Genomic DNA, 19,272 nt, shown 5'->3' on the forward strand with positions numbered 1-19,272 from the left:
CCTAACTGGAGACCGGTTTGCACATTTGTGTCATGTTCCTCTGCTCCCAGAAGGGTTAAGGGGTCGCTCCTTTGCAAATGGCTTTAGCTATCCTATGTTTTATCTTTCAAGATTTTTTTTTTTTGTAAAACTACTGTGCCTACAACTTAATTCCACCTAACAAGGACATGAAGGAAAAGAAGAGGAGGAAGCGGATGAGTCATGTCCAAAAGGAAGCTCGAATCACTGTCTCCAAGTTGCAAAAGATGGGCACATCCTGGCAAACGGTAATCTGGTAAATTCTATGACGTCAACATGCAAATATTCCCTCTCTAGCTACAGTTTTTGCCATTTTTTTAATTTATTTAAATAAAAATACATCTCTCATCATAATTTATTATACACGAATCCCACCAAATGATGTTGTCCGGTGAGTGGCTCTGAAACAACAGAACAGTCAACCTAATGGCAAACACTTAACAGTGCATAAAGAGCTTCTACTGTTGATTACTGCGCTATATGGGAGTTGTGTGGGTGTCCTTTTCATGAATGTGTCCTTTCCAAACCCGCCATTAAAACACTGCTTGGAGGTCTGCCCTTTGCACAGGATATTTTTAAGGGCCGGGTGGTGGGCGGGGGGGGGGGGGGGGGGGGGGGGGGGGGGGGGGCTGGGACTCGGAGCTGTGGACAGAGCCGGGGAACGGTGGGAAACGTGTCTCAGGAGTCAGCGGAGGTTCAAGGAAACGTGTTGCTGAGCCCCAGTCCGGCTTTGTTCTAATTGTTTGCCGCTCGGACTTATGAGAGTTAGATTTCCTGTAAGTTCTAATTTTACAGAGTATTTCATGGTAACGGTCGTAATTAAAATCTAATGGTGTCTAATCCACAGTCTACAGAGGACAGAAACATATGCTATTGGGACGTGGCAGATGGACACAAAGAGCAGAAAGGCTGCACTCCTGTACTGAGGCTGCACTCCTCTCCTTTATGTACGGCACGGCAACAAAATGTGAGTGGGAGCTGAAAATCACTACTGTCCCACAGGATTAGGTCTGAGAATTACTAAAGCAAGGGTACCGTTTGAGTTAAATCTCTGTGAGGGAGGCGCATTTAATATGAGAGATAGGCCGGTTCAATATACTCAGCTTTATTACTCCTGTGTGTCTTTAGAAACAGACCAAACGCCTACAGTAAAAACCAGGAGACAGGCAGAAGCTAAAGGTCAACACGGTGTCTGCAGAAGACTGAAAATATTAACCCGTAGCACGGCATCCATCACCCCCCTTAAATCTTCGAGAGGAATTAACAAAATATGAACAAAGAATTTAAACAATGACACACTTACTGTATTCGTGATGAGCAGGTTTGTTCAACTTTGACAGCACACAAAGACGCCTTGGTGAGAAGCGGTGAATCACAAGGTTAACGACGGTTAATAAAAACAAAATGATGAAGTGGACTGTTTTTCCTTACTATTACTTTTAATGCTAAAATGCCTTAAATGAAAATTGCACATTTACTCAAACTCCAGACCTTATAAACTAGTATGTTTTTGTTTTATCTTGTTTTAGCTCTTGGAAGTTGCCAGATAAACACAACACACAAGAACGGATTAATATCCCGTCTCCAGCCCAATGCCATCGTCCTGACGTAAGAGTGCAAAATGTATGTGTTGGTTTCTCTCATAGTTTGTGGCAGTTTTGGGGCCCATTAGCGGTGGAATCCACGGAGGAGGTTGTCTGCGAATGTAGTTGGCTGTCTCAGTCATTTGTGGTTGACAGCAGCCACTGCACATGCTGCTATAAAATCTAGTGTTTATGGTCACCCTTCCCCTAACAGGCATCGGCCTGAAAATTTGAAAACCATATTTATGCTCCTAAAAGGATTAACCTATGGTCTTGAAACCACCAGTAATACGAAGCCGTCCTCCAAACCGTCTTTACTTCTTTAACTGTGCTGGGCTCCATTTCCCTGCCAACTCAAAGTTAATCATTGCAGCACAACACTGAGCATCGGTGACGAGTATTTACCTAGAAACCACTGAAAGACAGATGGACTGGATTAGAGCGACCAATGTTAACCAGCTACATATTGGAGAACATACAATATTATAATTTAACATTCAACAGAACCAACAATACGTTTAAATGAGTCTAACTTACAAAAGATGGAGCTATAATGTAACTCAGTGACACTGAAAAACATGTTACACATGTTCACCTTTTTTGACAGAGGGTCATGTTTGCTCCAATGCAACACAAAAAAAAAAAAACGTCTGTAACTTACTAACAGACAAACTCAGGTTTATACATATGCATCAACGCACACTCATTTCATAACAAGAAGTGAGACGGTGGCCTACATTTAAACACAGCTGCAATGACAAAAGTCTAAAAGGTCGCAACCAGCACATGGCGCAACAGCCGACACAATACAAACAAAACAACAAAATGCAAATGACTTGAACTTACTGTTTGGAGGTCCCCCGAAACTTTCCTGACCCCTCGGTACGCTGAAAGTCATCCAACTCAAATAAATGGGAGGCCACGGGATCATTTAAGCCAAATCTCTGCGGTAAAGTGGCAGTTTCCCTGAAATTTGTGGGTGTATTTGGATCCTTGAGGTAGAACTTTTCTGTCCAAAGATTTTGACAGCTAGCTAGCTTATTCAGCATGACACTGCTCTCTACAGCTTCCTGCGTAGAGAGCAGCTGCAGACGACTTTAAGTCTTGGCTTGGACCGAGAGTGAGTCGATCCACGTTGACCTACATGTTAAAATGGCAAACTTCAGCACTAATAAACATGTATTTATCCTGTCCTCCAAAGAAAAAAGTAATGAGGAGGGTGCTGGCACATGAAAAGCAGGATGATGACGGTTTGCAGATCTTTTCTATAGTCTTCTTTCTAATTTATGTATTCCTGAAACTATAAATATCATCATTTATTCTTTTTAATTTGATTGAATACTGAAGTGATGCATAGATAACAGAAGACCTGGCGGTTTGGTCTTCAGGTCTGCAGCAACACTGAACACAACCACCACCACACTACACCACACTGCACCACACTGAGGATTTGTCCATCTTTATACATATAGTGCTCTTGTATTCAGTTGTGTGTTGCCAGTTTGACAGATTTCTGTGTGGAGAGTCTGTGTAAATGAAGGGTTTCCTGAAGAATCTGACAACTCCGGCAACGTCAGACAAACAACGCACAAAACGTATGGACCTGTGTATGACAATTACTCTGAGAAACAATACACTAGAAAGGCAACAGAAGTTGGCAGTGTAATGTAATAAAAAAACAAAAAAGAAAAAACAGACAAAAGTAAATAACACTTAGTTTCATTTCTCTCTTCATTTCACACCAACTTACTTTAAATTATAATATACATTAATGGAGCTAATGATAATGATGCCTCATAATGTATTTGTCATTTGAAGGATACTTTTGTACAACAGAATTACTATTAGCATTCCTGCAGGCACTCTTCACTTCACTTTTTTTTTTTTTTTTACTTCACACGCACTTTACATACAATATCCCGCCTCTGGTGTCACCTTGGTTATTCAAACTTCCCGCCTTTCTCTTAATGGAGGGCTGTTTGCCTGTGTTCTCTACAGCAGTAATATAAAATATATTTATATATAAATAATATGTCGCAGGTGCGTCGCAGTTAACAGTGAAGTATTCCAGGCTCAGACAGATATAGACGGCTAAATAAAACCCGCACGCTAAACTCAAACCCGTGCGTACAGGGGTTGTGTAAGGCAGTGAGCTGTTAGTATATGTTGTAAGTGTGTATTGTTGGTGGATACGTGCTGCTCAAATTGAAACTTTTTTTTTTTCACTCTTGGAAAAATATCATCTATTCCATTTCTTCACTGTACCCAAGGTGCTATGGTGGTATCAATGAAAAAAAAAGAAAGTGGTTTTAGTAATTTCTTTGATTAATATGGTTGGCAGCTAAATAAACATGCGTTAAAAGCCTCCTCAGAGTGCGGTGATAATAGGAGGGAGCGACTGGCTGTTGGGAAAACGAGCAGAAAGCTGGCGATTGCAGCAGAATCGGGCGAGGAGCTCTCTCCAAGGAAGCACTGCTCTGCCGGCTGTAATAAATTGGCTGTTTATTACGTTACAGGAAATTAAACAGTGGCACAGCAAAGGCTGCATGTTCTATTTAAGCTGCTGAAGAGAGGGAGAGGTTTAAGGGACCAATAAAGTCCCTCCACAATTCCTGCACAGGAGAGTAAGACGCCTCAAAAAGAGCTCTGCTCCCCGTTTATTTCTTTAATGATAAATTTGCTCTCTTATCTCCGTCCTCGTTAATCGCGCACTCATGTAGCGGTCTCATCTCCTCTAATCGCCTAAAGGATCCAGCTAAGATGCTCAGTGTTATGCTTAAAAATGAATCACTCCCTTTAACTGTCAAGGATATGGGGATATTACACACTTTATAGCAACCGTGGTAAAAATAATAGTTACTCTGTTGCCAAGTGCACAAACATAAAAACAATCAGTTTTAAATACATTACAAGCCCATTGTGAGGGCTCCTCATAGACAACAGGAGCAATCGTTCCTCCAGGTGAATGAGAATGTGCCTTATTTTAGGAGCAGAGGGGGGGAAAGAGAGACAGTAAGTGGCCAGAGGAGGCACTGCAAGTAAATTATCTGCAGACGGAGGTGTCCCAAATGCTTCTAACCGCCCCCCCTCCACTCCTCCTCCTCCACCTCCTCCCCCTCCCCCTCATCCTTTTCCACAATAGAGCAGGGAGAGAGAACAGAGGAACATTTAAGGGACTAGTCAAATAAAAAGGTTGCCGACTTCATCTGAAGGACGTGTATGGATGTTCATCACACAGAAGATCGAAAAGAAGTTGTCACATTTATCTGCCTCTGTGTCAGCGCGAGAGAACCCGACTGTCTGCGCTCGCCTGAAATCATAAAAAGACGGGGAAACCGGGAGAAGACGGGAGAGGCTTTAAGTCAATATGAGACAAAAACAGACTGCCGGATAGTGCATCATCAGGGTGTCCGCTTCAGGCTTACTTCTATCACTGTACGCTCGTATCTGCTTCATCAGTCATTGAAAAGTTTGGACTCGGGGGCAGCGTGGCCGAGGCGGTTCATGAACAAACTGTGCGCCCGTGCGTGTGTATTGATCTACCTGACCAAGGAACAGAGATAAGGACGTGCTTTGCAGAGCTTTTCAGAGCAGCCGTGAGCACGCACAAATACACCCAAATACACACAGGCAGCTAAGTAACATCACCTTTAGGCCCATTATCCAATGCTTTTCTACATGACATGTTGTTTTGTATTATCATAAATTATGCAGATCATACCTTAAATACACAGATTTGCACTGCGGATGCAGATGAAGTTGTTTATCTCGTAATCACACGGGGAAATAAGTACTTGTGTTTTTAGTGTGTTGTACTAATCATTCTGAGTGCAGCGCTTTAGCAGGCCACGCTGCACAGCAGTTTCGCATCGCATTATTCAAGCCCCTCTCGCGCGCGCTCCATCCTCTTTGCAAACGTCCTGAATGTAATAAATAGACTCAACTGGAATGTGAGTGCGTTTTCAGCTCACTAAGAGAGCGTTTTAGCTAGTGGCTTGACTGGTATATGTGTGTGGGAAGTAAAGTTAATAGTTATTGGGATTGTCAATAGAAGTGTTGGACTTTGCCCATGTCTCCTAACTGGGTTTCCAGATTACTTGCAATAATCAAATTACAATATAATTTATACAATATATACATAACAGTATAAAATGCTTTTATATTTCATTTATTAGCTTTTCTTTACTCATTTAACTCACTTTATTCACAATTCCCAGCCAGGCCTTATTCTATTTGTCTATTTTCTGTTAATATTCTCTTCAGTTTTGTGAGTTCCTCAATTTCCCATTTCTCTCTCCATCCTCTCCTCCTATGATGAGAAAATGATTGCCTATCCACAGAGGGGATCCTCATCTACTTTATTACACAGGTGGAGGAAAAAAAAAAAAAAAAAAAGGCAGGTTATTCCAACACAGTTCTGTCTCGGCTCCTACAGACCAAAGCAAAAACAATAATCATGATCATTTTGCTTTTTTTTTCTTTGTTCTTTTAACAAGAAAGATGTCCGACATTAATCTGTCCTTTAAGGCGGACGTGGAGTGGGCTGTACACGCAGAGCCTAGGTGGACGGAGGGAGAATGCCAAATTGAAAAGCTTGTCATGAATAAATATGACACCACATTTTTCCTTCTCCTTATCGAGGTTGCCCAGAGAGAGGTGGGAAAGGAAGCGCACTGATTACTGCAACTGCTGCGGACTCTCTGACAGCAGATGTCTTGTTGATGATAGGGCGCACAAGTACATGAAGGCAACATACAAATGCGTTGAGAGCTCGCATACAACCTCGCGCCTCTGTGGTTGCGTAAACCAGCCACCGTTCGGCCTATGATTCCGCATTTGTTCGGCCACAGCGTTCATCGACTCAATGGAGAACTTGAAAACCTCTTCTAGTATTGGTTGTGTGTATTTGTCGCATGTTTGCTGTCCATATATTTCACCAGGATGATGCGTTGAATCTATCAGGGAACGTGTAAACACGTAGCACTGGGCGGGTTCCTGCTGAATTCCAATTAATTTTTACTCTTTTTTTTGTCCACAGATGTCAGCTAAAAAAGCAGAAACAACAGAAGGATTTAAACATCCCGATTTAAAAACAGGCACCTCGCAAAACAATGCATCACGATAATGCGCTGTGTGTATCGGCCCATTGCCAGGATGATCTCCTACTGTGTCCGAGAGGCTTAACAGGAGCTAACTGTACTTTGTGGAATTGAATCAATAATAAACAGAGGAAGAGAAAAAAATGACACAGTTGGACACGTGGAGAAAGGCTGACAGTGGGGGATGAATTGTTTCAAATAATAATGGTGCTTAATGTTCAGGCAGGATTTTTTTTGTTGGGTGGGGGGGGGCTGATGTTGTGGTTTGTGGTGCTCCTCTAAACGTTTATTCCGGGAACAGCTCGTCGGCTCCTTCTGCCTCCCCGCACTCCCTTCGCGAGCACACATTCCCAGGCTTTCCTACACGCCCGTGCGTTCTCTCCCTTTGTTTGTTTTGTTGCATTTGTTCCGCTTTTTTTTCTCCCTCCGATCCCTCCCAGGTTATTGAACAAAAGATTACAGATTGCCGTCTGTAGCCACAGATGAGCGGTGGGAGCGGTATGCAGCAGTCACCACAGCTTGAAAAGACGGTCGGAAAAAAAAAAAGAGTCGGGGCCAACTGGAAACACTGGTAGTATTTTTATACAGTACAGATACAGGCTTGCCAGTGGTTATGTAGACAGCCAAAATAAGACACGGGGTCTACTGGTGGTTTTCACCGCTGAGTGATGTTTGTACACTGGATAGAGTACTGTCTGGAGGAGGGACAGCATGAATACCAAGCAGACCAACTGACATCTTGCTCACATCAATGCCTCTCTGACTGACACACCTGCACGGGCGTGCGTGTATTTCACACTGCAGCAGAAAAGCATGTCACAGCCACTGACCCCATTGGAAAAGATTCTCCTGTCACCGGCTCCGATTTTGGAGATGATCACAAACGAGGAGTGTGCGATTTTAACCCCTGTCTCGGCTGATGACCGAGCTCCTGTAGCGACACTTGAGGAGCAGTCTGTCCCGTGTCCTCAAACGCAATCTTTTACCCCGGCCTCCGACACGCGGTGCACTCCGGGGAGCTGCCAGTGATTATGTGGACAGTGTTTTATCTTTATTCCTGGTGAGCTAGGTGAGCCTTCAGGCGAAAGAAAAAAAGGATAAGCAAAAGGAATCAGAAGCACGCACGCTTGGAATCATCGAGATAACTAACCAATCGATTGCTAATTCAAGAACAAGGAGTTAACCCAGGTATGAACTTGGAGCTGAAATGATAACACGACTGCAGCTTCTGAGCCAAATAATAATCGCTTTGCACTCACACCGTGAACACCCTGCATGCTGAGTTTCACCGTGATCACCTTCGGGAAGTGTGCGTTTAGGATAATACGTAGGAAGTATGTCAAGGCTAAATGCCAAATCAGTGCAACGTTTTGCAAACACAACACCTTCCTGAATCCTGCCACACCAAACATGCCCATATGTAGAAGGCAAACTGCAGACACAGGCATCCTTGGGGGGGCTACTGCCTCACTGCATCACTCAGTCATAACTGGTATGCAGTGAGGTCATTAGCAGTCACATGCAGGTAGACGTTCTGCATCTCAGCAGTACTGTGTCAGCGCCGGGGAACGGTCGGGCTCCACCCATGCTCACTGTCATTCTGGAATAGGGGAACAAGCACACATGCGTGTATTTCTTTAAACGAATACCACTGGTACTGGGCAGTGCTAGGCCCAAAAAAGTACCGGCATTGTTTCGGTCGCTACGGTGGCTACTTCCTCACAAAAGTATGCCGCCTGTGTGACATGACTTTTGGTGATTAATAAATAAGAGTAAGAGAGTTCAGCTCTGGAGGAACGGCGCTGGACTCGCTGCGTTGTGGACTAGATATTGTACTTTAAAGTTGTATCCATTCATTCAGATGTAAGATGCAAATGTAAAATGCTTTTTATCTTCTGGGTTTTATTCTGCTTGAAGCCTTTCTTCACATGTGCTTTAGTGCTTCTTGTTATAAGCCCTCTGCCCTGGTCCTTGGAATTGAAACCGAGATTACAGCACAACGTAGCTGACCTTATTTCAAGATGGACCTTAACATTTCACATGTGACAAGGTTAAAACAGACATTTAAATTGCCCAGCTGATGATTTAGTCACTTTGCTGTAGCACATACAGCTCCAAGTGGGGCATGGGTGCATTATTATTAGCTAAAAAGTGTCAAATGTTACACATACATAAAAAAAAAGAACCTACAGAAACGTCTGCATTAATTTCAAGATGCAGGAGTGTGCACCTGAAACTCCAATATTCACCCTTGGTATTGCCATGTTTTGGTCCAACTCCTCTGAGGGAAATATGTGGCTCACTACCTCTTAATTCCCCCACAACCAACTAGTTGCTTTGTCTTTGCAATTTGAAGCTGGCAAGGGGGTAGTAAAGAGAGTTTATTAGAGCTATCCGCTCAATTGCCTGCTGAGGGGAGCGGTGAAACTAAACCAAAACCCTAATGTTGTGCACCATAAAACCAAAACACTGCGTTAAAAGATGCTATAAAGCTGTGCAGTGCTCGGCTGAACTGCAGGGTCTGGCAGTAAATCTCAGTGGGTCCATCTCAAGGAATGACCCTGTTTACAATCGCACAGTCGTTTGATTAATATAAAAATATTTCCAGTATTCCCTTTAAACATTCTCAAACGCACCGTGGGCCTACTACAGCTGATGTAACTATAGAAAGCTTTAAGTTCTACCCATACAATTAAATGAAACACTTAACTTAGCTTCTTCAAATTCTCATCACAACTTAGGATCTGTGAAGCAGTGCTCCTAATCCTTGATCTTAACGCCAGCGTAGCGTGCAGGTATGTGATTTCTCTGATCCTAGCAGCCAAACCCAAAGGAAAGCCTTAATCATTAGCCTGCTAGCTAGATTAAGACCAATGTAGAGTATTACCATCCTGAAGCTCAGATGAGAGGGAGAGGATGGCTCTCGTAATGAGGCGCCCATCTAAGTGCACCTGTTATATCTGTTTTATCAGAAGAGAAGAGACGAGAAGAAGAGGCGTTCTTTCATGTCTCATGTGAATATTCCAGGTAAAATTCATTGGGTAAGTGTCTGCCTCTTAATGGGCCCACTACCAATTAGAGGAAACTGACGCTAATCAAAAGCAAGAAGACCATCTCTTTCCTCTGATGCTTCCTCTCTTTTTTCTCTCTCCGTCTTCTTTCTTCTCTGTCTTTCTTTCTTCATCCTTCTCATCACACCAGCCGCCAATGTATTTCTTTTTAAATGAAGCGCATCTCAGTGTATTGTCGAGTTTCAGCCGTATTCAAATTTTGCTGGAAAAGAATTACGTGGAGGTTATTTTTAGGAACACAGAAAGACCATGGACCACAGATTATGTACTGCTTACCATAGCCTATGTTACACTTGATAAAACAGGAATTTACACAAAATTGATTACACTTGAGATGCAAGGCCAAATTTTGTGAAAAAATATTGAAATGGAAATATACTGCAACATTTTTTTTTCCCGACACAATATCGATTTTGAATGTCTTAACGTAAGAATATATACAAGAAAAAGTCACGTTTGGGGCAATCGTGAACGACTTCTGCACCTCCACCACCACATTTTCCTGTACAAGTGCAATAAATTGAAAATGGATCATTTGGTTTAATATTGTTTTTTGACTAATTTTGGCCAATGAATTATCACTGTCATCTGATGTACATATATACAATGTGTATTTTAAGCTGCATTCCAAAATTCATCGTGAACTATGTAGAATAGTGCAATATATCACAATATCACAATAATGTATCGTATCGTGACTCAAGTATCGTGATATGTATCGTATCATGAAGTCATTGCCAATACCCACACCTAATATGTATGTGGTGATAGTTTCCCTATTTCTATATTTGAGTTTGATTTAAAAGCGCAATGAGTACTATGATTCTGATTTTGATTGATAAAATGAAGTTTGTGATGAGCTGTGACAAGGCTCTGGAGGGAGGTCATTTTAAGTGATTTGTAGTGAGCAGTCAACGTTTATTGCTTTTTTGCTTTGTTTTTTTTTTTTTGGTGTTTTTGCAGCAGCAGCAGTTGAGAAGAAATGTCACTTTTTAAACAAAAAAGTAAAGCTAGAGAACTCTTCTACAGCTTTCTGCCATTAGGCACGAGGAACAAATGCACTAACCCTTCCATTTGACTTGATTTAACTTGGCTTTGATTCCGTCCCTCTCAGCCTCTCAATTTGGACACCTTTTCCACTCAGTTAACCAGCCACTCCACAACTAATGTCACTGCAAAAAGCTCTGCCATGTCACCTTCCCAAACAATTCTCCAACGAGGCAGATGCCAGCTCATTGTGGGCAAAAGATGCCTCGTTGTGACACCCTATCCAAGAACTTCACAGACTAATCATTTACTGACTTCATTATTTAGCTACAGGATCAGTCTTTGTCATGTCAATGGGGGGGGGGGGGGGGGGGGGGGGGGTTGGCGGAGGTACCGCAAGGGGGTCGTGGCATTTTTGGTTGATGAGACTATTTTTCATATAGTCGGCCCTATCGAAGCTGTGCCAATCACAATGCCTCATATTACACGCTGGCTTATCAGGTTGCCCGAAGTTGACCAGGAGAGGTGACTGAGTCCTCAGACACAAGGACGCATGCTGCAACATTATTTGAAAAGAAGATACTTTTAAAAAAAAGAAAAAGAAAAGAATAAAAATAAAGGAAATAACAACTACAATTACTTCACCCACAAATCCTTGAAATCTTTTTAGCAAGATATCCCCGGCTAAAGCACTGTAGCTCCTATACACAACAGCCAACTACTGAGGGCAGGACATTATTATACCAAGCGTATGGACATTGTTATGAATGAAAATGTATCCTTGCCTAACTCAAACATAAAAATTTAAACAACCACGGTATGTTTGTAAATGGTAGTGGCATGGCCACGCTACTCACCATGCCTTGCACAACAAAAAAATTAATATATGAACCTGTGTATTGTTTGAATACCTTAATATTAAATGCACAACAACAAGGTACATATAAACATGGCACTAGTACAAGTTCGTATAATACACAATTTAATAAAACATTTATAGCAGAGGGCCCCTGCTCCATGTCTCTTTGGGGTCTCCTGGTCTAAATGGAACAGAGTAGGGGAGATGAAAAGAGATTTGCTGTCTCTGAGACTGTGGATATTACTGGAACGGGGCAGAAGCCATTGGCAGTGTCTACATAAAGGAGATGAGATTACAGAGTGCTGCGTGACTTGAACAGCTCTTGTCCTAAGGCTTGTTCAAACTTATTTGTGCTGCACAGTGTTTTTGGAGAGCTTCGGGAGACACGCTTTTTGTTTGGTCAAAGCGTTATCCATATCAAAACAGGCTGCAAAGATTAGAGCAAAATGGGCGCAGTGGAATGAGATGTTTTTGACCACAAACAAAGAAACGGCCACTACACGGTGATAGCTATTGATAGGGGCAATCCAAGGAATAAACTGAACAAACAACACATACGATGGGACACACGGAAAACAATTAATCTACAGACACAGCTCAAATCATTCTTTTACTCAAGCATGTAAACTGCACACACACATCAGCATAATCACTGAATCTGACCGAGCATAAAAGAAAGCACTCCGCTACAAAAACAGATTATATTGTTCACTGGTAACTGGTAACCACAAAACAAACAGCACAAAAATGAACACACACACATTTGGTTGTTTCTCAGAGAAAAACAACTTTACTATTAATAATTTCCATTCTCAGATCTATAAGTTGCCCAAAACACAACCTAAACACACAATCACGCTACACACAATGTCTACCTATCTATCTCCACAGCATGGCAACGCACAACCCAGTTCAAGGAAGCTATGGAAGCAGTTAGCAGTTAACAAATGTAACATCAGGGTGGCATTCCAGATAAAAGGAAAATAAAACCAACAATTTGGACCGAACGACTTCCATTTCTATCTGTACGAAGTGGAGGTGGCACAGACAGACACGGAGAACACAGCAAAACTCATAATCAATATTTACATACCTCGCTCCCAAATAAAACGTCCCAATTTGAAGGCAACATTTCATCTTGTGTAAAAGAGAAGTTTTTAGCCAATGCTGTTGATGTGTACAGAATGGTAATGAAAATGAGTCGTTGTAATCAGTGTTAAAGACGGGATCTTACCAAAGACCACTGGGAGACTTATCAATATCCCTACTTCAAAGGAGTGGGTTAACAGCATGGGCCTGAGAAATATCTACAAATTACTGCAGTTGTATCAGGGAGTAACCCTTCAAATGAAGAAGTGAGGCATAATTATGGAATAAATAATAAAACCGGCTGACATCAAATGAGGCAGAAATTGATTTTTACTCCCCCGGCATGATTTTCGGCATTTTTCCTTCATCAGTATATACCGTGCGAAGCCTGTCTTGCAAATGTGTTCGGCCCTGTCAATATCATCAACAGATTTTCTTGAGTGAGCCGAGCGCACCGTAAAGGCAGAGTATGAAGAAAGAAAATATTGTGAGAGTGCTCAAGCTCGAGTCCCGAAGTCACGTGGAGATATAGTTTAACAGAGCATACTGTAACATGCTTGAGCTCAAATCACGCTGCTATTTTCTATCAGCTTTGACTTGTTAATGGCTTACGCCTTTTCATTCTAACCACAGGTTCAACTTCTGTTTGGATGGAGCGAAAAGCAGATTTCAGCCCACATAACTGCATAAGTGCATTCACTTTGAAGCCAAACTCCTATCTTTTTTGGCAAGTAATCTTTTTGACTCCACACTCACACACATTCGGTGGAGCTTGCAAGATGAAAGGTAAGGTGGCTGCTTGTCAAAGCTATTAATGCGTGAATAAAAGCAATTATATTGGCATCTCTTTGAAAATCAAACAATGTTGTGAAGTGCTTTCAGTACATGCGGGGTTCTGTTTGTACATGTGGAATGGTGCATTTGGTTGAAACATTAAATAAAAAAAGGGGGAGCCAAGCTGAAGTCGCAAAAATCAGGGTGAGAAGAAGGTTAAACAACAGAGATTTGACAAAAGAAAACATGATCATTTCTAACTTTTCTATGTGACGTGAATATAGTTCGAACCCAAGATCCATTTAATCAGTTTCCCTGTATTTAATTGAATTGTGTATTAATGTTTTTTTTTTCCAATTAATATATCTGTGTATTAATGAATGTTTGCAGAGACTAGTGGTGTTTTACTGATGCACTATATGTTACATTTAGTGCCATTTGCTAAAATATAGCTTTAAGACTCAATTGGTGCCTAAATATCAGTTGAAACGTATTAGCCAAAAAAAAAAAAAGTCTTCTGTAGCAGACAAACATTTTCAGCTAAATTTCTTCGATTGACTTTTCTGACACAGTGTTTTATTTTTAATTCTATCACCTCCATCATCGGCAATCTGTGAAGAAAAATCAGAAAAAAGAAAGAAAAAAAAAATCAGACAAGACAAGTGCCAAAAAATTCTTTAAATTCTTAAAATGGACACTGGCTCCAAAAGTGAATCAGTCTCCACAGGCCCCTATGGAGACAGTTTTGCAGCCAGGATTTTGGTCTCTATAGTTTTTCATATTCATCACAATGGTGGGTGGATGTAGTGTCGGCGCTACGGTCCGTACCGTGAAGAAGCACACTGCGTTAATAAATTTAAACAGCAGTGCTCTGGTGCTGACTCTGGGTGGATGACTACGTACAATAACTCAGCTGTTTAAATCATGATGTTACAGGTGTTTGCCCTGATAGGTTGCTAGCTGTGTGCCTAGGTGGCAGCGCATCAGTTCGCTCAGATGCTGCATACTCTCTGTACTCATTTTTTAAATAGCCAGGAGCTAGGCACAGTCAGGCATTGTCAAGACGGCAACGGCCAAAGTCACTGACTTGTCTCTCCATACTGCTCTTAAGTATTTTTTTGACATCGTGGAGGGTATGCTCATCTTTACTAGCTGCCTATGGCTGAGGCTTATGTAACTCTTGACAGAAACCGACATCAATTTTAAACAGACACTCTCAAACGTCAAAAAAATATTATTCACAAGTTCTTAAATCCAGCATTTGTTGCTTCAAAATGGCAATTTCATTTTAATTATGAGATCTAAAATAATTGTTTGTGTTGCAGAATTTGATGGGAAGTTGTCAGTCTCTCTCAGTTAGGGTTGAGGGGAGGGGCCTCTGTGGATCATCCCACAGATACTTGATCAGTTTGGGAAATAAGGAATTTGGAGGCCAGGTCTTGTGCTGTTTTTTTTTTCTTTCTTTTCTTTTTTTTTTGTTTGAGTTGTTACCATTTTTGTATGTGTCAGGCTTCATCCTTCTGGGGATGTCTGCTGTCATCAAGGAGTGTCACTGCTATGGGGTGGGGATGCCTGGTCTGGTCTAGGTGGGTGGTACATGTCAGTGGTTTTAATGTTGTGGCTGATCGGTGACTACACTACCAGTCAAAAGTTTGGACACACGTTCTCATTGAATTGAATTGAAATGAATGAGAGGGTGTGTTTTCACTGGTAGTTTACACTCACTTAACTCTAAGTAAGAAGGCAAATACAAGTATTTCCCACAATGCTGAACATTTAGTGAACCATTAACATTAAGATTAAAACTCTTCAGGAGTTACACTTAAATTATTCAGCATTGGTTTAGTTGTTTGCTTCAGAAACCATGAGAAACTTTTAAAGTTCATCAATCCAGATCAAACTCTGACATGTTCACCGACCATTATGGCGACGTTAGCGGGGCCGCACATGCACACAGAGGAGCAGCTGTCTGATTGGCTACTTGTCACCGGGTCGTCAAGACATTCCAGTGGACAAGTCTCCTGTCAAATTGATTCTGTCCAGGTTGACACTGTGCAGAGAGGGACATCTGCTGCACAACAATCAGGAGGAGGAACCACGGCCGAGGCCCGGAAAAATACTACCTCGTGAGGTTGTTTTTCATTCCGAGATCATGGAGTGTGTCTCCTCTGATATTCCCTTCACTCATTCACTGGTGTGATCATTTATTTATGGATCTGGCCAAGCGACCAACAGGGAATTCACATCAGGCGTCCTCACAGGAGCCCTGTCACATCTACATATTTTTAATAGCTCATAGCTCACCAGTCCTGGCTTGACATGTCCCATAAAAAAGAAGCAACACTTCATCTGACATCTAACTTTTTCCATAAAATATCCGGATGCACAGCGTGTCCCGTTAACCTCTCACATCTCCATATCAAGACGTTTGGCAGCTCAACATACATCATACTGACCTTCAAGAGCAGGAGCACTGAAATGTGTAACCTGCCACTGCTTTACGTGCACATGACAACATGCGCACAAAGCTTCTTTAAACTTTAGTGGGACAGAATTCATGACTGCATATTGGATCACCGTTTCTCTATCATTACTGATTATTAACTGCAGATATATGCTTAGACGATGGCTATTAAATCATAAAAAAAAAAAAGAAAAAAATGAAAACTTCTGCCACTGATTTAAAGCACCGGTAAGTGCAGTGTAGTGAATGTCCATATATATCTCACCATAGCTGGCCGGTTTCCATATACGTATATTTCTCTTCCGAAGCCTGGAGACTAAAACAGTTTTAACAGCCAAATGAATCAGGGATGAAACAGCTTTCTGCCAGCTTTGATTTCAAGTCAATATTTACACCCAAGATTAAGGGAAGTGAAAAGCGGCAGCAGCTATTAAACTGAGGATTTACAATTGGCACTTAAGACAGACTTGTTTCAAAACAAGAAACAAACAAAAAAAAAGTAAGAAAGAAACATGAGTGACACAAACAAAGCTGAATTTGCAAAAAAAAAGTACCCCACTAGAAATTAAAACAAGTTCTATAAATCGTCGTGAAGAAGTGAAAAAAAAAAAGAAAAAAACAGAAACATCTGTACCTGTAATGGAATCCAAAACAACAGTCCAAGTACAGCACAAGGAGGACTTGTTTTATTTACCCTGCAACTCACTTTGCTGTTTTCAGCTTTGTCTTCATGATATCTGGCGATTACTACAACGCTGGGAACTGTGATCGCTGTTTTTCTCTCACATTTTGCCTTGATTGTCTCCCAGCATTTCTTTTCATTTCAGCCTTCTCTGTCACGTCCAAACAGCCGTAGCTGTGACGTCAGCGTATCTGAGCAGTGAGTCAGCCCATGGATGTTGTTCTTTAACTATAATTGCGATCCTGTCATTCCTTTCACACCTGCCTCCCCCCATCTCTTCATTACGACGATTAACAAGAGAATGTTCCAGGGATTACAACAGTGTTTCTGTCAAGCACTTGTGAGAGGACCCTGGCCGGTGTCTTATCTTAACATGGCCATACACTTCAAATAGATCCCTCATTATTGAAATGTAAGCTACTGCAGTGCCACCCAGAATGGCCAAAGTACTGTATTTTATCTATAGTGTGTTGACTTTAGGTATGCAGGCGGTGTTTATTTTTGTGCATGTACATGGGGGCCTATTGTTGGATTATTTTTTTTATTATTTTCATCTAGATGTTTGCAAACTAGTAGAGATTTTTTATATTTTAAGTGAGGATATTAACATGACTGACATTTTAAGCACATATATGTGATTGTAATTAGATGTGTGGACATTAATATTACCAATAATTATATGATCAAATTTACTAACGTGTTACCAACAAGAATGAATGATAGTGGTGAGGCCGGACATATCAGTCATGTTTAGGTTATTTGTTTGGGGGAGGAGTCACAAACATGAAACTGACCAAGCTGTAATGAAAGGGATGGATACAGAGAGCATGTGAGGCATGATAGAGGACAAAGGGGAGGCTGTTTGGAAGTAGTACAATCGTAGCTGGCAGGATGTAGGTGATAAGGAGGGTGAGAATGAGACAGAGAAATGTGAGGTCTATGTCAGGGCGGAACATGTAGGAGGGACTTTCTTTTCTTTCTAGGGTGCTGTCCCAGGGGATTGGAGGACCTAAGTGGACAGGGGTCGGGACCAAACCGTCCAACAACGATGGGAGAGTTAAGCCTAAACTACTGAAAATCATCCTTTTCTGGGAAGTTGGCCAAGGTTAACTGGACAGATAAGGTCCCTGCACATGAATTTCTCTAGTCCAAAATATATTTGAATAAATAGCTTAAATTGACAGCAAGAAGTCGTTAGTGTCGAAGTTATAGTGGTTTTTCCAGAGGAATTAACGAACACGCTGAAAATACACAGTGGTGGAAAAAAGTTTTCCGACACCCCATACATTTGTGAAATATTGCATAAGGTATCACTCTTAGGTCTTCAAATGCAATTTCTTTTAGTACAGTCACAGACAAAATACTAAATGAATCCTAAAACAGCCATTAAAAACTTACAGTTGATTGGTTCCATAAAAACACATAAGAAATTTTGAGCATTAGATAATTTTGGTACCACTAATGAAGGCTGTAGCTTTTTATTAAAAGACACATATGAAAATCCTTTAGAGACAAAAATGCCTAAACCAAGAAACCTAATGCAGGAAACACACCTGAAGACACAGATTCTCAGCCAGGAAGGGTGCAGCTGCCAACAGATCACCAGGAATTGCAGATGCAGTCCTTCAGCAGTTGGATCCACTCTGTAGAAATACAGATGAACCAACAGCTTGGAAGACAAACTAAGACCTGTGCGTCGAAGGGTTTCTTCAGCAAGAAATGACCACATCCTGATCCACATGTGCAGGGAAAACTCCAACATCTCCAACAGCAGTGGTCAAACCAAACTGGTGTCCAGTGTTCCACCCACACTGTACGTGGTCGACTTTTAGATCATGGCTTAAGGTCCTACAAGGCTGTCAAGAAGCCCCCAATCAATGAGAGACAGAGGTTAGCCCGGCGTTGATGGACCCAAGCACACAAGAACTGGACATAAAAGATTCTGTGGTCAGATGAGTCTAGTTTCCTGCTTTTTCTCCTGCTAATGTGATGTTGCGCAGAAGACCACGTTGAAGTCCATCAGACAGATCATCAAACGGATAGTAGTAGATGTTCACCGCAGGGATATTGTTTGACATGAAGGGAGTGACAATATTATATTTATCTCGTCTAACAAGGATGATTTGACAATGATTTCATCACCTCACCCCTCACTTTTCTAGCCCTAGAGGTCTCATAACAACAACAAACAAGAATCAATACCGGGCTACAGTCCTGTGATGGTGCTGCATCAGATGTTGCCCCTTGTTGGGTGGCTATGGTAATTTACAGGTGCTGGCCAGTAAATTAGAATATCATCAAAAAGTTGAATTATTTCAGTAATTCCATTCAAAAGGTGAAACTTGTATACTGTATACTTTCCTTCCACACATAGTGATATATTTCAAGTGTTTATTCATTTTCATTTTTATTATTACAACTGACAGCTAATGAAAACACCAAATTCAGTATCTCAGAAAATTAGAATATTCTGAAAAGGCTCAATATAGAAGACACCTGGTGCCACACTAATCAGCTGATTAACTCAAAACACCTGCAAAGGCCTTTAAAAGGTTCCTCAGTCTTGTTCTGAAGGCTCCACAATCATGGGGAAGACTTCTGACTTAACAGTTGTCCAAAAGACGACCATTGACACCTTGTACAAGG

This window comes from Mugil cephalus, chromosome 1 (assembly GCF_022458985.1).
Source record: "Mugil cephalus isolate CIBA_MC_2020 chromosome 1, CIBA_Mcephalus_1.1, whole genome shotgun sequence".
NCBI classification, from domain to species: domain Eukaryota; kingdom Metazoa; phylum Chordata; class Actinopteri; order Mugiliformes; family Mugilidae; genus Mugil; species Mugil cephalus.